At 43.8% G+C, this 23,037-nt stretch overlaps 2 long non-coding RNA genes across 2 annotated transcripts in view; one reads left to right on the top strand and one right to left on the bottom strand.

Annotated features, from left to right (window-relative positions):
- Positions 1 to 22,761, top strand: part of LOC102384050 — a 45,090-nt gene extending 22,329 nt beyond the window's left edge. The window contains exons 3-5 of the long non-coding RNA XR_324458.3: positions 17,884 to 17,982; positions 19,897 to 20,010; positions 20,729 to 22,761. This is a non-coding gene — a long non-coding RNA (uncharacterized LOC102384050). The remainder of the gene's footprint in view (positions 1 to 17,883; positions 17,983 to 19,896; positions 20,011 to 20,728) is intronic.
- Positions 18,027 to 23,037, bottom strand: part of LOC102383877 — a 22,798-nt gene continuing 17,787 nt past the window's right edge. Inside the window, exon 3 of the long non-coding RNA XR_324457.2 lies at positions 18,027 to 18,083. This is a non-coding gene — a long non-coding RNA (uncharacterized LOC102383877). The remainder of the gene's footprint in view (positions 18,084 to 23,037) is intronic.

The following is a 23,037-nucleotide window of genomic DNA, read 5'->3' on the forward strand; positions in this document are numbered from 1 at the left end:
GTGCCATGACAAGAAATGCAAAACCTGCCCACACATCTCCACCACCCCCACTATTACTACACCCCACAACAGAGCCATCAGCATCCCAGGATCTTACAGCTGCACCTCCAGAAATGTGATATACCTCATCCAATGCACCAAATGCCCCGATTGAAGATATGTAGGAGAGACCAGACAACAACTGCGCACCAGAATGAATGCACACCGGAAATCCATCAAAGACAGAAACACCCAATTACCAGTGGGGGCACATTTGTCACAGGAGGGCCACTCTCTCTCCAATCTCTCAGTCCTGATCCTCAAGGGAAACACACAACGCTTCCCAGAGACGAGCCTATCCTGCGGGATACTAGAGATCAGGGACTAAACATAGACATTGGATTTTTGATACATTACAATCTGCCTGGCAACTGACTCCCCAGCCCAGCCCAGCCCAGCCCCTGGCTTCTTTACTTTTCATTCCATCCAGGAAGAGCACACACCAACTGCTGCAGCTTCCTTAGCCTGACGAAGGGTTTTTGAACCCGAAAGCTTGCTTAATAACTATTCTCCAACCATTTGGGTTGGTCTAATAAAAGATATCAAATTCACCCAAGGAACCTTGTCTGCCTATGTCCTTAGACCAACAGGGCTACAACCTAAACCCCTGCAGCATGAACTAAGGAACTCTGGGACTTGTAGTTCTTGAGAGACCATATTTCATAGGAAGGCACACAACTCTCTGTCCCTCAAACAAGAAGTCCTAGAGTTCCAATAAAGAAATATTATTCCATGTGAGTCCTAGAGAGTGGCTGTGTCAGGAAAAAACTCTGGGAAAGCTGGATTTCTTTGATTTTATTTATTTATTTTTTAACTTTTAACTTGTACTTTAAAAAAAGTTTAGTTAGAAAAAAAGTTAACTCTAAGTTAAAAGTTGACAGCTGAAAAATTTAACTAGTTAAAGTTAAAAGTTAGTAATTTCTTTAACTTTTTAACTAGTTAATTAACTAGTTAATTCCCATGACTGAGAAACATACTTGAAATGCTCTAATTTCCTTTAAAACAGGGGTGTCAAATTCATCTGGTCCCATTGGCTGAATGAGTGGCACTGGGCCAGTCCTCAAACCAGATTGGGCCCACAGCCCTCCCCTCCCAACTTCCCCTGACCTGTTCCCATCCCCCTGTGCCAGATCTAGTGCATGCAGCATCCACCCTAGCTGTTCCAGGTTTGTGCTAGGCCTGTGCAAAGTGGAAAGTATTCACTTCAGATTCGGTGATTTGGAGGGACAGTGATTCAGTTTGGTGATTCGAATCACTGTCCCGATTTGATTCGGCCAAATCCAAATCTGAAGATATTCAGCGCTGAATGTTATTCAGCCATAAACTATACAGGCAGGCAGTGTTGGCGGGAGCAGCCAGGCGAGCCTTAGCTTGAGCTGGCAGCCCCAGGACAATCTGGAGCTCGTTCAGCTGCTCCCCCAGCTCCACCCCCCGGAGCGAGGTAGGCAGTGCTGACAGCCCTAGGAGAAACTGCGGAGGCTGCGGGGAATGATTGGGGAGCTGGAGGATCAACCCAGGAACTGGGGAATCAAACCAGGAGCTAGGGGGAAGCCCCTGTTCGTTCCCTTAGCCTCTGTTCATTCCTCCCAGCTCTGGGTTCTATTACCCAGTTCAAGGTTTGATCCTCCAGCTCCCATTCATTCCCCCATCTCCCCAATCTTTCCCCTCAGCCCCCACAGCTTTTCTCAGGGCTGCCAGCACTGCCTGCCTTGCCCCGGTGTGGGGGCAACTGGAGGAGCAGCCGGACAAGCCGTGGCTTGAGCCGGCAGCTCCAGGAGAGGCCACGGGGGGGAATGATTGGGGAGCTGGGGGGAATGATTGAGAGCTGGGGGATCAAACCAGGAAGTAGGCAGTCGAATCGGGAGCTGGGAGAAAGCCCCCAATCAGTCCCCCCCAGCCCCCACGGCTTCTCCCAGGGCTGCCAGCGCTGCCTGCCTTGCCCCAGCCGGGGGGGGGCAGCTGGGGGAGCAGCCAGATGAGCTGTGGCTTCTCCTGGGGCTGCAACTCAAGCCAGGGCTTGTCCAGCTGCTCCCCCAGCTGCTCCTGCCAGCACTACCTAGTGCCTGCCTGTACAGTCTATGGCTGAATCTCTCTGAATCAATTCAGAGTTGGAGATTTTTGGAGATTTGGCTGCTGAATCAGGCCAAATCTTCTCCGAATCAAATCGGCTTCACGCAGCCCTAGTGCGTGCTGCATGCACCATGTCCCAGACCAGTGGTGAGGGTGCTGTGTGTATCATGGGTCCCAGACCTGCCAGAATGGGCACTGTAGACAGCACAGATCACAGGCCACATGCCATATGCAGCACCCACTCCTCCCAGTCCTGGATCTCTGCTACATGCAGCAACTGTTCTGACTGGTCTAGAGGCCATACTGCATGTTCTGCCTGGTTCAGGATCCACTGTGTGTGACATGCCCCTCCCTCCATACCTCCCCCCAACCAGTCTGAGATGCCACACACAGGGATGGGGGCATTGTGACTCAGATCTCAGGCTGGCTGCAGTGGGCACCACATGCAGCCTGCATCCCAGGCCCTGTGTGGGCTGGTCCAGCAGCATATATGGGTCAGCTCACACTCAGCATCAGGGCCAGTGAGTGAGGTGTATTGAAATAATCTTCAAGGTTTGTTTTGTATCTGCAAAGTTGGCAATTTGAAACTGCAACCCATTCCCTTTTCTCAATATGTTAGGTATGTGTGTTGTTGAAATGATATACAATCAGAGACTCCCAGGACTAAATATCATCACTGGTTCCAAAAAAATGTTGAGACTTATCTTGATTGCAAACCACTGGGAAAGTCCCTTAACAGGTACATAAAATGTCTAATGGGAAGCTAATTTTAAGATGGTTAATGTGGCCAAAACTATTGGTTAATGGAACTAGTAATTAGTCCTAATAATAAGAATATTTGCCTGTGAACTACTGGTCTGCAGGACTTGTCTTTCATGCTATTTTACATATTCACTGCCCTAAAAATTGATCTTCAGTTCCCCCCTTGGCTGTCTTACATGCCAAAAATGCAGAAAGTGCTTTGCTACTGCTTGCTTCTGGAATCCTGTTGTCCTGTTTTCATCAATGGACAATACTTTGTATTCTGCATAGGTAAATAATATTTTGGGACTATAAATTACTCCATGTATACATACAGAATGAGTAGTGTCTAGCTTCTCACTGCTGTTACTGCTCTGAACATTGGGCAGACTCAAAGCTCACTTCTTAACCCACTAGAGGTCACATTTCCAGAGGAATGGGCCTGTTCAATCAAAGGTTTACTACAGGTCTGTGTGTCTGTCTTCAATTACTCTTGCAAGGGCCATCTCTGTTAACTGGAATGTGACTTAATTGGGACAAAAACTCCTGGTTAAGCAGAATCTATTCTGGTTCATGTTATTTAGGGTGGAAAATGACTCCTTAATACAAAGCTAGAATTACATTCTTCCTTTCATATTGTAAAAATACGTCCAAGCATAGCTAGAACCCATATAGATTTTTGTATAGTGTAGATGGGCTGATAGTAACATAAGACTTAATTTAGTTGTTAACTTTTTTACAGGAAGTTGAGCAAAGCCCACCAAATGTGGTGTGAGAATAAATTAGTTTGTGTGAGTTCTGTACTATACATGTAGATACAGTACTTCTGTATGCGGAGTGGCAACAGAATTAGGTACCCTCTGTTATTAAATGGTAGATGGATGTGGTAGTAGAAGACTGTATAGTTAAGGTTGCATGTAGTTTCCATTCTAACCTCCTATATTGTGTCTATATGCAATCTTTAATTACATGATCTATTTTTACATAATGTAATATAGCAATATAGTACAGGACAAAGCAATTTTATAATCTAGGCAGTAGTAATACAAAAATAGATAAATATATGTGTACACACACACACACACACACACACACACACACACACACACACCCCCTATAAAATATGATAGACATTAGAAATACAATTACATTGCATTGGATTGTTTTATATTATACAGTACATTAAATATGGAAACAATACATTTTGATAATTAACTGCTTTCACATGTCCTATATCTATGACTTTTTCATTAGAAGATAGACACAGGAGAACATTTTAAATAGAATATCAAGGACAATTACTAATAAATTGAATAAGTTACTTCAGGACACTCCAAGATAAATAGCTTGCATCTTATTATCACTACTTACAAATACTGAATATCATGTGACACAAATACCTGAGTCATTTACAATAAATATTTAATTTTGAACCTTGTGTGCAAGTAATGCTATTTGGAAAGAAACCAAGTATTTGGATTTTGTGTACTCACAGGGTGCGTCTACCTGAGATGTTTACTGTGGAGCTGCCTGATTAGCTACACAGTAAAGTCTCTGCATCTGCACATGCGGCCCTACTAGTTTGCAGTAAACTAATAAGTGCTACCATAAGTTAGTGCTTGTAAATACAAGTACAATCCTGCAGCAGCATTATTTACTGCACAGCAATGCATGTGTAGACATTGACAGGGCTAGCTGGGGCATGAGGGCTAGCCCCGCACTGAAGCACTCTCGTGCCCCAGCCAGCCCCTGTCCTTGGGCTGGGAGGCTGGCCGCTGGGGCCCCCTGCCAGCTGGGGCTGCTCAACTCTACATGCTGTGGTCCCAGGCTGGCACACATGTAAATGTGGCACCCAGGAACAATAAACTCTGGCATGATATGCACCAGAGTTTATTGCTTTGTATTAATTGCACATGTAGATGCACCCACTGTGGTTGGTAGTTCTTAATTCTGGGAGAATATATGTTCTACAAAATATGGAAAGTATATTTTTCATCATATAGGAGGCATTTTAATTACTTAAAATATTACCAAGAATGGGATAACTAATCTTTAAATAAGTCAAGTTTGCTTATAGAGAAACTTACGTGAATTACAGTACTCTGTAGATTTGAACAGTAATTGGAAATACATTTTGTCTTCCTTAAATCTGTGATCTAAAATGACACCAGAGGAGGGAGTTGTGTTTTTCTACAAGTTTTTGGCAAAACCACATAAAGCAAACATGTTTTTAAGTTTTGGTACATGGTCTGTATTCAGACAAGGCTCATTGATGCTTATTAGTCAGTATTTAAAAAATTATTACTGTTATAATTTTACTCTATTTTATTAATCCTAGAGGCCTGCATCAGGTTCAAAGGTCTTATGCTGGCACTGCGCGTATACATATAATGGGCAATCCTAGATCTAAAAATTATTTCAAATTCATGAAATATATGGCTTTGCCACAAAGTGAGGAGAAACTTTCTGATTTTGAGTAGCTTCCTCCCCTAATCCAGCATAAAATTGGGAGTTATGAACACTCTTAGCAACAGTGACAAATCATATTTGCACAAAACCCCCAAGAAGTGAATCTGATGATTTTACTTATTAGATATATATATTTCTGGACTAAGTTATGCAATAGATTTTTGTAATTTTGTTCAGTATATCTCCAATCACTATAAATTCTTATACTATGTGCTTTAAAATAAATAATCCTAATATATATTTAATGTGCATTCCTGTATACCATATGAACACCCTATTACCATCCATTGGCACTAGTAAGTGGTTCTTCTTTATAGATATAATATAAAATGTTTGTGCGCTGTCTTGTCTTGTGTTGTCTTGTGTTTTCCTCTGAGTGTCTCTCGCTTATTCATTGAGTTCAGTGGGACAGTTCACATGCTTGGATGGCTAGGATGGGGAATACAAGGGCCCCAGATCCTGCATTAGTAAGATGCTGCTGCATGGCCACCAGATTCCTCCTGCTAGTAGCAGAAAACTGATAGCTAGATGTCACATTAAATTGACAAGAGTTGCACTTAAATTCTTATTTTCTCAGACAAGTTTGTTCTTCATCCCGTACCTATTCCTTTTTTATCTTGAATGCTTGAGACTAAGGATTTATGTGCAGGAAGCCTGTGAATAAGATTGTTCTCTATGCTGCATATAAGGATTTGCAAGATTTGAGGTCTTGGGGTTGATTCTGGAAATATAGATAAAACCAAGTAAATGCGTTTTATTAGCGTGCCCTAAGTCCATCCTCACATTCTGGAACAGATCACAGTACCTCCCTTCGAAGAGTTCCTGGTCACTTGAAGTCTACATTCATTGGTCTATCCCTGGGTCCCTGCCCAGGGCTCTCTTGTGCACTTGTTGGCTTACCTTGACACCAATAGAAGACAAAAAGGTGGGAAGATTACCTCTGTACTTCTACTCTGCTTGGCCCTACATGAAAATACCAAAGGAATTGCATATGAATTGCTTCTCATAGAGTCTCTGGATAAATGTAATCCTTAGGACATTTATTTATTAATGCAGAAGGATAATACAGATGTTAATTGGTTAAGCAAAATGAGGCGTAACACTCAAGATGATGAGATTTCTGTTTACAATGTGATAATTTTTTAAGACGACAGCCAGACAATTCCAGAACCTCAGGAAATGTTCTAGTTTTCAATGGCATACCCTGATAGTGGCAATTATAAAACTAGAAAGCCTGCTAGTTGCTAAAATCAGGTGACTGGCTGATTTGCCGTATATGTCACAATCCCCACTGGGGAGCTTCTGGGAAAAGTAGGAGTACATAGAGCTGTGGCATTGGGTGGAGAGTCTCACAGCATGCCCAACCAAGTTGGGGAGAAGGGAGGGCCTTGCTATGGGAACAAGAGTAGATGGAATTACAAAGTGCTCCTAGAAAGGAGAGCCAGAGTTAGTGTTAGACCTGGTTGGATTTCATCCAGCAGAGAGGGTTTTTGTATCAGAAAATGGTGATTCATTGAAATGTTCTGTGGCAGCCTGTAGATTTTTACATGATTTTTGCTGGAATAAAGGCAAGTCAGTCAGGTGGATCTCTCACTAGCCTACCAGTCAGCCAACCAGAGCCTCTGCTGAATGCAGTGAGCTCAGCCTAAAAAAGCCATGATGTGTGTGATCCCCTAGTGTACTAACACTTGAGTTTTGCTTACCTTCAGGGGTGGCCCTACCTATTTTGCCACCTTTGGGCAAAAAAAAAATACTTCTACTACCTCCCCTGCAGGGGCAACTGCTCAGTTTGCCTATTGGATGGGTTGGCCCTGCTTGTCTGGTTCCTCAAAGCCTCATTGTGCAGGCAGCCTCCAACTCTGAAGAGTAACGTGTACTCCTTCACACGCCTGAAACCAAAGAAATATTTCAGAAATGCAGTTTTGTGACTTAATCTATCTCAGTTCAGGACGAACATAGCCAGTTGCTTCATTAACAGAGTTGATTTTCGCTGAAGTATTTGCTATGAAAAAAGTCCTTAGGCTTACCTGAGACAACCAGCTCTGTTATGAGCATGACTGTTACAACTGAGTACAGTCTCTAGTATTTTGGTTAGAGTATTCTGGAAATGTATGAATTGGAAAGCATCTTCTCCTGCCCTCCTGAAGGAAACCAGTTCCTCTTTCCCACATCAACAGCCTCACAAGGATTGTTGATTAATAATATGATTATGAGAAGTCACTTGCTTTAGTCGAAGTGTCACATAATTCGTTTCTGTTTCCATATGAGACAGCATTGTAAGTTACTGGATATATTAGTAATATGCGCATGACCCACTACATGAAACTGAAAAACAGTATCAATGGAAAAATTGAGTAAATCAACAAGACAGTCGCTCTTTAGCCTGTGGGTCTGTAGGAAATGAACAAATGAAAGCACCAATATGCAAATTTGGTTTGACAGGGAGGCCAGGTCCAAAAAAAAAAAAAATTTGGCTCTTAAAACAATACTTAGGTGAATGTTAAGCACCTGAGTCCAAAATTACAATCTAAAAGGCCCTATTTAGCAGCTGCCTAACCCTAGGTGCAGCTAGGATCAGTAGGCACCTACATTTCAACCCGAAAGCTCCTGAAGTATCTGCATTTCTGTTTTTGCACATGCTTGGGTTAGGGTACTTCTGTGCAGCTGGGTACCTGGCTTCTGACTGTGACCCACCAGTATCCAGAAACTAGGCAGAGTAGTAGCACACAAGTCCTTTATGAGGCCCAACCCAGTAGACATGCCTGGGTGTGCCTAGCACACTGACAGATTAAGTTCCCACAAATGTAGTTTCAACCACGTTATTAACATGGAACTAGAAGAAGGATGGGTAGTGCCACCCAACTTCAATATATTAGTATGGAACAGGGGTTGACAGTTATGACCTGAAGACCAGATCCAGCCCACAGAGCCATGGCTTCAGTAGCATTTGGCAAGTGGGGGCTCTGTCTGTGCCATGCCACAGTCAGGTACTTGGGGCTTTGGCAAAGGGGCAGCTTTGCCATGCTGTGCTGTGGTTGGGTACCCAGGGCTTTGGCACAGGGGGAGCCCTGCCTATACTGCACCAAAAGTAAGGTAGCACAGGCTCTGGCGGGAAGGGGGCTTTCACTATATCATGCCGCAGCTGGGTCCTAATGCCAGCTTACCTTCAACCTGAGCTAAGTCATTCTGCCCCCTCCTTCCCCATCAGAAAAAATTGCCATCCCTTAATTTAGAGGTTAAATTGTGACAAAGTTTCTAGGCCTTCCTCAGTCAGAGGTGGATTGAAACCTACATCAACTGCCCCTCAGGAGAGTGCTTTCCAGAAAGTTAAGTTAGGCTGGTGGTAGGACTACCTATTCCTCATTTTGGGTTGGTGTATGCAGTTAAGAAGGTAAAATTCATGAGGCTGGAGTGAGAACCCAAGAGGTGATATTACTTATTACTTGCCTGGGAGAGGGCAAGTCCTGGATTCTGTATCCAGTGTCATTTTCCTTTACATTTAGTGACCATTTAATTTAACAGGTACAAACAGTTCTGGGAGCAGAGGTTAGAATCCAAGACACCATTCTTCTGTACAAGTGCCCTAACCATTAGGTTATAGTTATGCTGCATCTTGCATTCTCTCTCTTGATAAATTACTCTTACACAAATATGTCCCAGGCAAGTGCTAGAATCACTAGACCAAGGTGAGCTGCTCCTCCAGCTATGTTTTAAAAGAAAAGAAGCTGCACAGAAGCTGCTTGGAAATAAGTTTTTTGATATGGACTCTTAGAAGGGAATTTTGTGTGTTAGATCTCGGGGGGGATAAAGGAATCTCCCTGTAGCCATGAGCCAGGCATCTGAGCTGTGTAACTAGGTGCTTTCTCACTCAGCAAGCCAGTATTTTGTATCATCCTTCTGAGGTGCCTAACTCTCTCTTTGTGCCATACCAGTAGTTTTCAAACTGTATTTCACAAATTGCACAGGGTTCCCCAAAGAGATAGGGGGTGATGGCAGAGGAGGCACAGACTAGGAGATGGTATGCTGCCATTGTTAGGCTGGCCTACACATCAGCTTACAGCCCGTGAAACCAGGGACTAGGAGCTCCACAGTAAAAGTGATGTGAAAGGGTCCTGCCCAGCTCCATGGCTTTAGGAAGTTTGAAAACCACTGCAGTGTACAAGGAACATAGTTGCCTAAATCTGTGTTTTGTATTCTACTGTGGAGGCCACAAACCAAAAAGGTGTTGTGGCACCTGACTTGTAGACATGCGCACGTAATCACTCGGCTTATAACTACTTAACAGGACAGAGGGAGTAAGCTGTATTAAGTTCTGTTTCTGTCAAATTTCACGAGTTAAAGGCCATTATATTTTGTTGGCATTTGGATGAAAGACACATACTGAAGATCTCTTTGCTCTAGGAATGGGTATTATTAATTCAGTAGTTGGCCCTCTGTTGCCTTGCATGCTGCAATGGAATGCTATGATTCAAGAGGTGCTGTCTTACGAGATGTAAAAGTGAAGCGTTTGCCATTTATGGTCATTAAAGATTATCAAGGTTACAGGTGAACAATGCCCTCAATTTTTGGCTAGCTACATGAATTATCTGGGCAGTCCCAATTGGATACAGTATAAGTTCTAAACTATTGTGTAATGTTGCTGTACACTTTTATCCAGTTGCTAGCCTTTACCCTGTACAGAGATATATTTCAGTGATGGATGAAGTAATCCTTGTTAATAATTTTCAGTGTACTGCTTTGGGATGAAAGTTCCAACATACATGTAAGTTGTGTTTATACTGCACTATACACAAATGTTATTACATGTAACATTAACACCAAATTCTGCCAAAGAGCAAAAGGATTGCTAATAAAATCCTTCTGTTGACTCGGGCAGTTGCCTGAGGCATTTTATCTATTGGAGGTGTTTTGTTTAGAATTACTTAGGTAATGGGCTGGGCATGTTACACTTACACCTATGTTTGTACAGTGTGATGGGAGAATGTGTGTTTCTGCCAACTGTTGGCAGCATGACGTTGAATTTTGTTTCCGTTTGAAATGTAAATGCCAACAAGGAACTATGCCAAAGCCATGTTCTAAAACAACTTGTATGGTAAAATTAATACTTGCATTCTAGTATTTCTGTTACCACAAATGCTTATGTTGTTAAAATGCCAGTGTATTACTGCAGTCAGTTTCATTTCATATTGTCAAAAGCTTTTCTCTTGAAACTTGACTGTTTCTTCAATGTGCTCTAATCTTACCTGGAACAAATCTGCACATCTATCAGCGGTTCTTCAGTTCAAAACACACCTCAGAAAATCCTCTCTCTTAGGTTTCACTCATTTCTTGACTATGGAAAAATGAGAGAGAAATTCTTCTGTTGCCACCACAGAAAGACCACAACAAGTCAGAAAGACTGTGACATTATGGATTCCTATTTGAAATCTCTAGGTTTCTCTTGTGAATCATGTGTAGGTGCAACTATTTGTGCAGCAGCATCTCACAACACCCTTACAAGGATCTCACAGCACCCAAAGGTGACAACACCTTGGTTGAGAATCACTGGTCTATTTCCTTTGTTTGATCTGGCCCCAAGTCCCATGAGTATCCTTCATCCAAGGAGCTGGATTCTGGAGCTATCTGGAAGGTTTAAGTAAGGCTTGATTTACATAAATGCCAAGTTCAGAATTGTAGAATAAATCAAGAACTCATAGGATCCTCTCTCTTTGATCTCATTGTACCTGGTACATTGAAGGAATTGATGGTTATCACATAAGAAATCATGATATAAGAAGCTATGATAAAGTCTAGTGTACCATTTAGGGTTGTATAGTTTGCTCTTGTTAATAAAACTTGGGTATAAAGACTTTCCATCAAATCTGAGCCACGTTGATTAAGACTCTACCACTTGTTCCATGGCTGCAAGGGATTCCAGAATTGTATTGCCATGTTCTTTGGCCCATCCCTAAATGCCCTGTTATGCCACCTGGACTGAGTAGGGGAAAAGTTTTATGTATCCAGAACTGGTACATTGGTGGAGAGAGTTGTGGGAGTTTTCTTATTAAACAGGAGTTGGGAATTTACAAGCTAGGGACAGACATTCAAAAAGCCTGAGCCTGAATTGATTCAATCTTTGCAGGTTAATTGAACCTGGCTAGGCTAAATCAGTTTGTAACCCAGACAGACATCCCAGAAACGCAGGGCCATGCCTGCAGTGGCTCAGGCTGGAAGCAGGGGGGCACTAGAGCAACCCTCCCTTTGTTTCCACAGGACAGAGCTGAGGGGAGTGTGGCCAGGCCCCAGCAGGATACTCTGATTATTTCCCCCCCCCCCCCAACCTAAGTAGCCCAGCAGGGAATGTTTATCACCAGGGATCCTAGTTTTCTCTGATTAAAAATACCAAATTCTCTGCTAAAAAAACCCCAAAATCCGTGATTAAAATTAAAGCCCCCCCCCCAGCCCTGTTGGTGCCCCTGCTCCCCCAGCTTTATCAGAGGGGGCCTCCAGCTGCCAGGGCTATGGGCCTGGGTCCACAGCCCCCTGCCCCCACTCCCCCCCTGCTGCAGGCTCAGGGGGGCCAGCTCCTACTGCATGCACTCCTGAGGGGCAGAGGGGAGCTGTGCTCCCCAAGTCTGTATGCAGGGCAGATGCAGGCTGTAGGCTTGAGCTCCCGCCCTGCTTCCCTCCTTCAGGGCCTCTGGAGCCCAGCAGGCATGACCCAACACAGGGAAGAGTGGAGCTGCCCTGGGTACAGATCTAGGGGTTGTGGGTCCCCACTGCTCCCCAGAGTGCGCACAGCAGTGAGGAGCTGGCCCTCCCCCAGACAAGCCACCCGCGGCCCTATTCTGCTTCTGGCTGGGGCCCTGCAGCCATGTACTGCAACCCTGGGCCCCAAGCCCCACCCAGCTCCCTCCCTACAGGTGCCTCAATTCCCCTTTCCCTCTGCATTTACCTGCTGGGGCTGCCCTACAGGCTGCCTGGGGCCACGTGCATATCCATGTACATGTTGCCCCCTGTCTCTCCACCTTCCTCCCACTCTCTGCCAGCCTGCAGGGAGCTCATTGCAAAATGGCAAAATCAGCAGGTTTCTCTGGTAAAACGAGAAATCCGCGTTTGCCTCTGGTAAAAAGCAAAATCCGTGGCTTACTCCATTCTTCCATGGGAAACAGAAAACCTGGATCCCTGTTTATCACCCTTAACTCAGTGTTTATCAACTTGTTAAGAAAACAAAGCCTCTCTCCATTAACTAATGGAGCTCTTCTTAAACTGCTCTTCCAAGGAAGGAACATTAAGCTACCTGTTGATTAGCTCCAAAAAGCCTGTCTGCCTCTATCCTCCACAACACGGACTGTAGCCAGTGTATGGTCTGCTAACTAATGCTCAGGTGTCTGTGGAAGGCAAAGGGGATGAGGGAATAATCTCTACTTAGCAGTGGGAAGCCAGGCAGACATTCTGTGCCTGCAGGCCTGTGCTGAGCTCCTGCCAGGAAGCAGAGGGGAGGGCCCAGCTCTGCTGGAGAGCAGAGAGCCCTGCCCAGCCCAGAGAGCATGGCAGGATGCTGGGGGAGTCTGGTTTATCTGGGTCTGGGACAGACATTGCATAAACCAGTTTGAGTCAAATCAGTTAAGTCTGATACTACATTCAGTCAGATTTATCTCAAACCGGTTTCAGCCATTTTCAAACTGGTTTATATGCACTGAACATCTGTTACAGGTTTAAACCAGTTTCCGATCACTTAAACCAGTTTATGGGTAATGTTTGTCCCTAGCCATAATGTACCAGAACCAAACTAATAAAAAGGGAGACAAGAGTGGCACAGAGGCAGACAGTCCCATGAGTGGCAAAGCCCGGTCAGACATTGCCTCTTCCTGATCTCCTGGGCTTGAGCCCCCTAGAGTCTGACTGCCTACCTCCCAGTCACGTCCTTGACGGTATCTCTGTGGTATGAGAAGGAAATGTTATGCTGATTTATCATCTTGACTGTGATGGGGTGGAGTCTTGTAAGCTAAGGACCCCCTGCAGCTGCAGGTTTTACAACATTGTATGAACGAGACTTTTCTGTGATGCATGATTAAAGATAGTGCTGTGTATCATCATGTGGGAAAGATGCCTGCTGCTAAAGTGCAGCTGATAGCTGAAGGGAGCCATCCGTCCTGTCACCATTATGTTGACGATGGATTGTGCTATTGGGAGCTGTCATTTCCAAGGCATTGGAAGGCATTCTTCACCTCAAGTTAAGAAATAATGAAGCAATTACCTCCTGTCAACACCATGTGCCTCCCTTTCTCTGTGTCCCTATGGCAATATTTAACTGTCAACAGAATTCAAGTTTCTGATCAAACTTCAGTCATTTAATGGAGACCTCTTGAAAGCTGCATGAATGTTGATGGGGAATATATTCCATGATGAGCAGATTTTTAATTCTTCCCTAAGGATTGCCCATAGATGTGTACCTCAGGTATACACATACAAGTATACACTTGTTTTCTTTAGCTTAGAAAATGTTTTGCCCCTGTAGTATACACACAGCATGACTGGTCCCTGTCTTTTCTCACCAAGGGCATAAAGGGCAGTATAAACTTCCCACTGCCAGTCAGGGCTTGTGCATCTTTTATGGAGTATGTGCTTCATCAATGGCTGTTCTTTGAGACTCACCTTTTCTGCCTCTTTTCTTCTTTTTTTTTGCCTCTAAATTATTTTTAGTTCTTTTTCTCTCCTTTTTCGGTTCTGGCCTTTGTCATTTTTTCCAGAAAGATATGAGATTCCCTTGGCCTGTAGCATGTGACTTCTTCAGCTGAGTGAGAATCTATTTTTCCTTTCACTTTGACTGTTTTTCCCTCAGCCATTGACATGGCCTTCCCCTGGTTGCCTTGTTTCAAGATCTGCCCCTTCTGTGACAAGGATTTGCCTGCACTTGGTGGAGTAAATGCTCTCACTATCATTTAGTTCTATTACTAGGGCTGCTCAACATCTGGCCCACAGGTCAGATCCAGCTGGGGAGGCCATGATGTCTGCCCTGCAGCTCTTCATGGGTCCAGAAATGTGGGGGGGGCGATGGCAGCGTTAATTGCCACTTCCTTGCTGCCAAATTTCTGGCCCATGGGGAGCCCCATGTGTGTGTAGTGGGCTCTGGATCAGGTGCATGCTGGTGCGTGCAAGGTTGGGGTGGCTTGTGGCTGAATTTGGTGCATCCAGCTGGATGGGTGCACTTAATTGCACTCACAGACCAACCCCACATGCCCACCTTGCATGCCAACCCACAGGACCAGCTCCCTGCTGCTCATCTGGCCCACTGGGTATTTCCACGTCCCTGGAAAATGCTATTTGCAAATATTTCATTTCCCAGAACTGTGAGACTAGACTCCAGACGCACCTATGGAGAAATATATGTTCAGTTCAGTTGAGCACTGAGCTCAACTGAACATAGACCTCTGGGGGTATGAGTTCCCTTCTAAAAGGGCCACCTTCATTGGCAGTGCCAGAGAGGTCCTTCAGTGAGTGTAGCTTAGAGACTGCTCAAGGAGAGGTTCCTTCTCTTAGGATGTCTCAAGGAGGTGTTCTTTCCCCTCTCCTTCTCTTCTTGCTGCAAGACTCCTTCAATCTGTGGATCCTGATGAGTCTCAGAAGTGTCCAGAGAATCCATTTCTTCAGTGCCTGGGAAGCATAAGAACAAGTCCCCAAGTCACCTCTTAATTTCCCCTCTGGAATTCAGTCTTCACTACTGACACTCTAGCACCATTTTCTGCCTCAGCACCAGTTGCTCTATAGAAAGGCACAATGTCCCTGAGTAGTTTCCTGCCACACTGTCCCATCCACTGGTCCTATTGTCTTTCACAGTGCTGTCTCATTTTGCTGCGCAGTGACCTAATTTTCCAGCCTGAACCAAAGTGTTTTCTGATGTGTTTGGCCCTGCCAGTACTGATTCTGGATTGACTGGCTTCAGTTTCAGTTATGATTAGGGTATTGTTTTCAGCCCAGTGCTGTGCAAGAGCACTTTCTCCCACAACATCTCCATTCTGGTCATTTAAATGTACCTACTAGAATGGCAGTTCAGTGACCAGCTCCTCTGCTCTGTCAGAGTATTCCCAGCTGCTATCTTAGCTCACAACCCATCTGGGGATTTTCCCACCCAGTGACATTGAAGTTCCTTAAGGGCTTGATTAAGGCAATCCCTCCTATCCCTCTTAGCAGGCAGCCATCACCCACTTGCTCCTCCATCTGTCTGTGAAGATGGCTTGGGTGGTCAGAGATTTGGCAAAAAGAGTGGATGAGAACCAGTCATTGATTACCAGGCCAGAGAGCCAGGTTTTCCATTCATTGCAGAGAACATCATGGATTTCTCCTTTAAAGGAGAAAAAACATGGGAAATCATGGGTTTCCCCTTGCAAACTGGCAGAGTTCCAGCCTGTAGGGGGCTGCTTGGGGCGGGGTGCATGCACATATGCACTTGGCAGCCAAGCAGCGGTAGAGAGAAACTCCCTTCTCTGAGTAAGTCTATGGAGGGGGAGGAGGGAGCACAGGCAATGCAGTGAGGGGGCGAGGGGGCAAAGTTGGGCTCCTGCTACTGCCAGGCAGTCAGAGGGTGCCTCAGGTTGGTGGACATGGCAGCACTCCCTCCCATGCTGGGTCCTGCCCACTAGACTGTGGAGATGGCTCCTGCCTGGAGCTGGTCCAGCGTGGCTGCAGCCCTACACCCCACTGTTGGGAAAGAAATCTGGGGGCGGGGCATGTGCCTCCCCTACCCCCCACCATGTCACTTGTGTCCCCTCCAGCCCCCCATGCATTGCCTGTGCACCCCCACCCACATACTCACCCCGTTCCCCACACACCCACTTCCTTCTTCACACACTGGGGAGCTGGGGACAGAGGGAAGTGTGTTGGGAATGAGGGGCACCAGTAGGGCTGGGGGGACTGTGGGTCAGGAGTGGTACTGACAGGGCCAGGGGGCTGTAGGTCAGGAACGAGGGGCACCGGCATGGTCAGGGAGCTGAGGTTGAGAGTGAGGGGCACTGGCTGGTCTGGGGGGGAGGAGGGCTGTGGCTTGGGAGTGAGGGGCAACAGTTTGGGCAGGGGCAGGGCACCAGCATATTAAGGCTGCTTAGTGCCACAAAGCAGCAGAGGGACAGCTGCACCTGGACTTGAGTCCTGGTGAGCAGAGTCCTGGCAGGGGAAGCTCTGATTTTTTTTAATAAAAAAACCCAAAATCGAATGCCAAAATATACAGGTATTTAAAATGTATTTTATTATATTGATTGAAGCACTGATACACTTCCAAATAGCTTGCTTTAAAATTGTAAATATATCAATAAAACAGTGTGTTCAACTGATACCTATATATATAGTAGTGTTACATTTTAATTGCAGCAAAACGAGGATTTTGCTTTTTAAATCAGAGAATTTGGGATTTTTAAAGAGAGAAAATCAGGATCCCTGTTGATTACAGATTTCTTCCCCTCTTCTCCCCCTGTACTGTTGTTTACATGGTCACCCTTCCGATACATCCCAAATTTCTAACCAAGGAGTTTTTCCTTAGTCAGCAGATTCATCTATATGTTTTCCTCACAAAGAGTAATACTTTTTAATAGCTGGAGCATCTCTACTAATGCTTGATGTGGGAAAGAGCTTTGTCTGTTTATCTGCACAGGATTAGTCTTTCCAGGAAATCTCAGCTCCTTACTTCCATAGCCACAAGATCAAAAGGCACAATCATTTCTGCAGAAAGACTGTCTAATTGGGTCTCAGACTGCATCAAGATGTGCCTAGTTGCTAAAGTGGACAAGCCAGTGGTGATCCAGAGCCCATTCCATCGTAGCCTGGGAAACTTTGGCATGAATTAAGAGTACAATAGGCTTGGATCCATCAAAACTGTGAGCTTTCCTCCCCAGACCCAAAGGAAAATAGGCTCCCTAGAACAGTGGTTCTCAACCTCTTTTGTACCAGGACCCATTTGTAAACATTGATGGTCAGTCCTGACCCAGTAAATAGTTTAACTACTTAAACCTGCCAGCCTGCAAGGCGAAACCCAGAGTTTCCCAGGTTTTTCTCCTTTTACAGGAGAAAATTGAGATTTTTCCATGTTTTTTCATAGTTGTTTATGACCCTTTCATATGTTCTTGTGACCCACTTTTGAGTTGCAACCCACAGGTCGAGAAACGCTGTCCTAGAAGGCCTGCCAGTATGTACACTGCATGCTAGTCAGTCAGCTTCACAACTCTCAGGACACGTCACAATATGATGTGGAGGAAAGCCCAGCCTGTCTCTGTGGTGCATCTCCTAGCTCCTCTGCTGGAAACAGTCAGCTGGTTAGCAGCAGTCAGTGCTTTGAACTCTACTTGTTACTTGCACTTTTTCACTTGGCCCTTTTACCATGCCTGCAGCCTAGAGACCAAGGATTTTGCCTTAATTCTCCCCTGGATAAAGTTTACTTGGCTTTTATCTGTGATTTAACTGGAACTTGGAATTGTTAGAACACCATGATTTGTGTGCATTCAGCCTTTCTGTGAAATGCTTACGATGTGCTGTAAACAAAATGAAAATTAAGCCATGTTTAATTGCAAATGACTTCAGTTTACTGTATTTTAGAGTAATTCTGTGATGTTCTCACCGAAGACGCAGCGCATGATTCTTTGTAAGCTTGCTGTACCTTAGAGGAAATTTGATAAGACTCTCAGGATCTGTACGGTAAGGGTAATAATTGCTCTGATCCAATAAGGGAGCCCTCTGTAGTGGCATCATCAGAGAGAGAGCGCGTGGTGTGACTGTTGCTGGCTTCTCAGATCATTCTGTGTAATGAAAGATTAATGAGAAGATGATGTTTTATAGCAAACATCTAATACTGCCACCAGGTCATAAGTTTGATTTGAACCAATCAATATAATTTATTCTCCTGAAAGTAGCTAACGATAGCAAGTTTATGAGAAGTAAAACAGGCTGCAATCTAAGACTAGCCTCTGAGCTCCCAGTATGTGTCAGCTTTAAAGAAACAGTATCCTTTTTAAAATGTAACCCAAACCTTGAAGAGTAAGATGATTAAAATTCAGGAGGAAAACATTAACAAGTCTCTAAAAAAATTAAGAAAAATGAAAACTAAATTTAAAACTAAGATTAAAATAAAACTTTTCAAAGCCATGAAAAAGAAGAAGAAAAAAATGTCTTCTCAGATTTAGTAGTCTCTGAGACAGGTGGACTAGCTGTTAAATTCAGTCACTTGTACTTAAGGGTCAGGTTTGCTTAACTATGGGGAGTATCTACTATCTGGTTATTGTGCATGTGCTAAAGTTTAACAGTGACTGAGTATTCTACAGAAGGCATGAGACACATCCTCAGCTGCGTCCACTTTGTATTTGGCAAGAGCAAGGAGGAAATTTGGCTACAAGTCATCTTTCTGCTCCCCTGACTCTGGGCCAGCTGGGGCCAAAATGGCCCTTGGCAAAACACTGAACAGATTAAAGATTGTTTTAATTTAAGCTGAAGTGACCCTACCACGCAAACATATGGCAAAGAGCAAGGCTTATGATTTAAGGTTTCCCAGAGAAGACTTGAGTAGTCTCTTGCAAGAAATGGTATAGGTAAGAGTACAAGTGGCAGAACCTGGAACTGTATGACTATGTAACTCAGTTTTCCTGGCTGTAAAATGGGAATAAAGTTTTGTCTTCTTTAAAACAAACTGAAAATCACTGATGAGAGATTCTCAGTTTTTGTGGTTACAGGATTGCTGTTGTATGGCTATATAGAGGGCAGTACTATCTTGAGGCCAGTGACTCCCTATGGGTAAAAAGAACCAGAAAAATCTCATTAACACTTCTTTTAACAATGATGGCTAGCTATATTTCCCAGAAATGGAGGAAAAAAACTTTTATACATTTTCCACTTGAAAGCAGCCCTTAAGATGTCCACACGTTTGGATCTTTCCACCTGGATCTTTGTCATTGAAATTTAAACATTTTCCCCAATATTTGAAAAAGGATAAGTAGAACTGGCTGAATGAAAGTGGTTCACATTCTTACCTAAAATTGACAAAATTAAGAATTTTCCAAAAAAATTCTACTGACTCTGTAAAGGAATTTAAGTTACCAAAGGCATAGGTCAGTAGGAGCTTCATACTAACAAATCAACCATTTTTTTTCTACATAGTCCATTCATTAAGAGGACAAATTTACCATGACAGCCCCTTTTATTCCTCGGTTCATCAAAAACTTTAAGGCATAGATCAATTTATCAAACCAATACCACCTCCAGTAGATTGTGATAACTTTTGCCACTTTGCATTGCTACGTATGGAAGCCATAACATGTTTTGTTTTTCAGAGTTCAGTATTTTACTTTCCTTAACACAGTAGAACAGAGAAAGCTAAATTTATCAGTACAACATAGGCAAAGCTGTAGCCTAAAGTTGAAGCCAGTTCCATAAATCATATAGATAATGGTCTGCCGCTTCCACGATTAGAGTTTAATAAAAATTCTTCCCCTTCCTACTCAATTATATTTTGTTTCAATTTGCATCATAACCTGTCTACCCTACAGCTTTTGAAATAGTATCAGCTTGGATTTCTCACTTGCATGTTTGAATTTTTGTTTCCCTTTCTCCATCTCACAGAGTACTTTGCAGTTTTGTGGCATCTTTGTTAATAACATCTCTTTGCAGTACAACTGGAAACCTTCCTTGAGAGGCAACATGGCCTTATGGGCTTCCCACACACCTGAGAGACAGGTACTGCTTTGTTCTAATCCCAGTTGATTCACTCTGTGGCTCTGGGCAATCCTAAACTGCCTTTCAAGAGTTTTGTGAGGATTAGCCAATTATGGTCACACAGGACTCTAAGCAGGCAAAGTACTGTGCAATGCTTAGCACTGTACTGTAATGTCTAATGGTAGAAATACACTGCATATACAGTCAGCCTTGAATGTAAACAGTCTGGGGTTTTTTTTCTGTAGATGATTGTGTTTCTTTTGATCTTGCCTGAAGAATGACAGCAGAATTTCTGGTACTGGTAATATGAGCTCATAATTGCACAGAGCTGTTTTCCATGATGAAACAGTGCTTTGTCATCCCTCCTCCTACTGGTTAGCCTACATGTCTGATACAATTTCTTGTAAAGCTTAGGAACAATGAATATTTATATCTGCATTTTTGAGAACTTGTGTTGAAATACATCATGCAGTTCTTATTATCTACAGCAGTAGAACTGAAGACAAAGAAGAGAGATGCATCTAGAAAGCAAATATGCAAAATTTGACACCTGAAAAAGAAGCTACAGTATAATGCTGGTCATGGAACAATGTTTTAATTATTTACATTAAGGGATACTGTAGGAAATACCTGATATAATTAATGCTTTCAACTTGTTTGCAGTGTAATAGTTCTCTCTTCTCATGTAATGGATTATTTTTCTAATCATTTCAAACATTTTTGTTTTTTTTTACTGTAGTGTTGGATATAAAGGAATTTTGAGATACCAGGATCAAGTAAAGATATCAAACTCAACCAGCAGTTTGCTCTATTTCTCAGAATTACAACTGATTACAAAAGCAAGCTTCACAGAACATTATTTCAGTACTCAACACCCTTATCACCAGTGTCTGTAAGCAGTGGCCAAATTGAATTGTAGTGCATACAAAAAGGTCCAGCAGTAGATCAAACAGTCACATCAGCTGGTTCTGCTGAGTTCTACTGAATGCTGATTTGCCCTTTTATGGATTCCTTTTCAGATAAGCCTGTCGCCTCCTATGTCTAAAAACAGGCAAGTTCACTTTTGTGGTTATTCCTGACTAGCTGAATTCTCCTTAAACAGGATGTTCACATTTTATACCTTAGCATACTCTTAACTTAGCATTCTGTGCTTCCTTCTGCATAGGAACTATATTTATATTTAACCAAAACAGAAGTTTAGCTGATCATTTTCCATTGCTGCTACTGCTGTCTTGCCTTGCACTCCATTGTATTTGTCACACATTTATGCTTCTCATCCTCTTTACCCATAACCCTACACATAGTGCCTATGCACCCCAGTCATGGATCATGACCCAATTGTACAAATTTGTGTAAAAAATACATATTGAAAAGATGGTCTCTGTACCACAGAGCTTACAGACATTGTTATAGAACCAGAAGTATGCAGTCTGTAACATGGGTCTAACATTAGCAAGTTTATATGCAAAATCATTTCAGTCACAATGTTGTATGAGTATCAACTAGATGTTCCTAAAAACAGTAATATTGTGATGACCAAGTACAGTAGAATGAAAAACAAACTCCATGCAAGGAAGTTTTATTTTAAATTTGTGCTGTATGTCTAGTTCCATTTTCCTGGGAAATAAATATTCTGTACAGTATTACTTGGATCGCATCTACTTCAGACTCAGTTTGTAATCACTCAGCTCTCCCATTGGCAGTAGGAGTGTAGGCAGCTATCAGGAATGCTGACACTTTTTTTTGTAAAAATATATATTTCTATATATAGAAGAGAAATATATGCCCACACACTCACATGCCTGTCACCATCACCTTCAACTGTCACAATCACGCAAAAGACTGCCTTGGCACCTCCCCTTTTCCCCCCACTCCCATCCTATCTCTTCTGCCTGTTTCCCCAATCTTTTACTCATCATAATCATCATCATTGTCACCTCCATCTTCATTATTGTCCTCATTGTTGTTCTCTTTGGGGTCCTGCCTCTGAATTGTCTGTGCAGGTCCCTTCTCCTCCATATGATCTTTGTCATGTCTTCCCCATTTTCTTTCACTTTCATGTGGTACAAATGTGGTGGCTCACTCAATCTCATTTTGATGCCATCCTCAACTGAGAGGTTCTTGGGTCTTCATGAGCAGGTTCCTAGTCTTCCATTGGACATTCCTGAAGCAGGAGATGACCTGGTTGAAGTTGGCTGTTAGGGTCTCCAGTGTTTGGTCAGGTGACTGAACAGCACTGCCTCTCTGGTCAGGGTCTTGACCCCTGTCACCATCCTAAGGAGTAAGTTCACTGTCCTCCACACCTCCCTGATGTATGGGCAGTACCAGAGGAGGTGATCAATCATTTCCACTTTCCACTGGCAGGTTTCCCTGAGGCAGTTTGGTGGGCCTCTCTGCCTCAGTACCTGCATGGGGAGTGCCTGGTGTGCCACCTGCCAGTTAAAGTTCCTGTGCTCCTTCTGTACATCTTTGTGGAAGATTCACTCCCACACAGCCTGGCAGCTGTTGCCAGGTATTAAGTCCATGTGTGACAAACTGTCCCTTGCCCTTACCACATCTTGCATCTTAAGGTGGTATATCAGGGTCACCAGGGCCTTGTTGTGCATTTTGTGTTTATTCTGGAAGTGGCTGCAGCAGGGCTCTGTTTATCTGTCTCCCCAGCACTGCACACACTGGGTCCTCATGGATTCCTGCACCTGTAACAGACTTAAGGTGCTCGGTCAAGACTTTGGCCATCAGTTTATCGTCAAGGTTCAGGAGTGTTATAGGTCACCAATTCTTTAACTCCCTCCTCTCCCCCTTCTTGTAGGGAAGAGTTATGAGGTCCCAATCCATCCCTGCTCCCATGTGGCCCTCCTGCATTTGTTCCTTACACACTTCTAGCAAGTCAGGGCCCATCTGGTTCCGGAAGGTCACACAGAAGTAAGTCCTTGGACAGGCCGTAGGCCCTAAGAGTCTTACCGTTCTTGAAATCGTGGAGTTTTGTTCATCTCCAGCATCCACTCCTCCACCAGTTTCAGACCATCATCCACCCTGAGGACCCAGAAG

This window comes from Alligator sinensis, unplaced genomic scaffold (genome assembly GCF_000455745.1).
Source record: "Alligator sinensis unplaced genomic scaffold, ASM45574v1 scaffold1277_1, whole genome shotgun sequence".
Classification (NCBI taxonomy): Eukaryota; Metazoa; Chordata; order Crocodylia; family Alligatoridae; genus Alligator; species Alligator sinensis.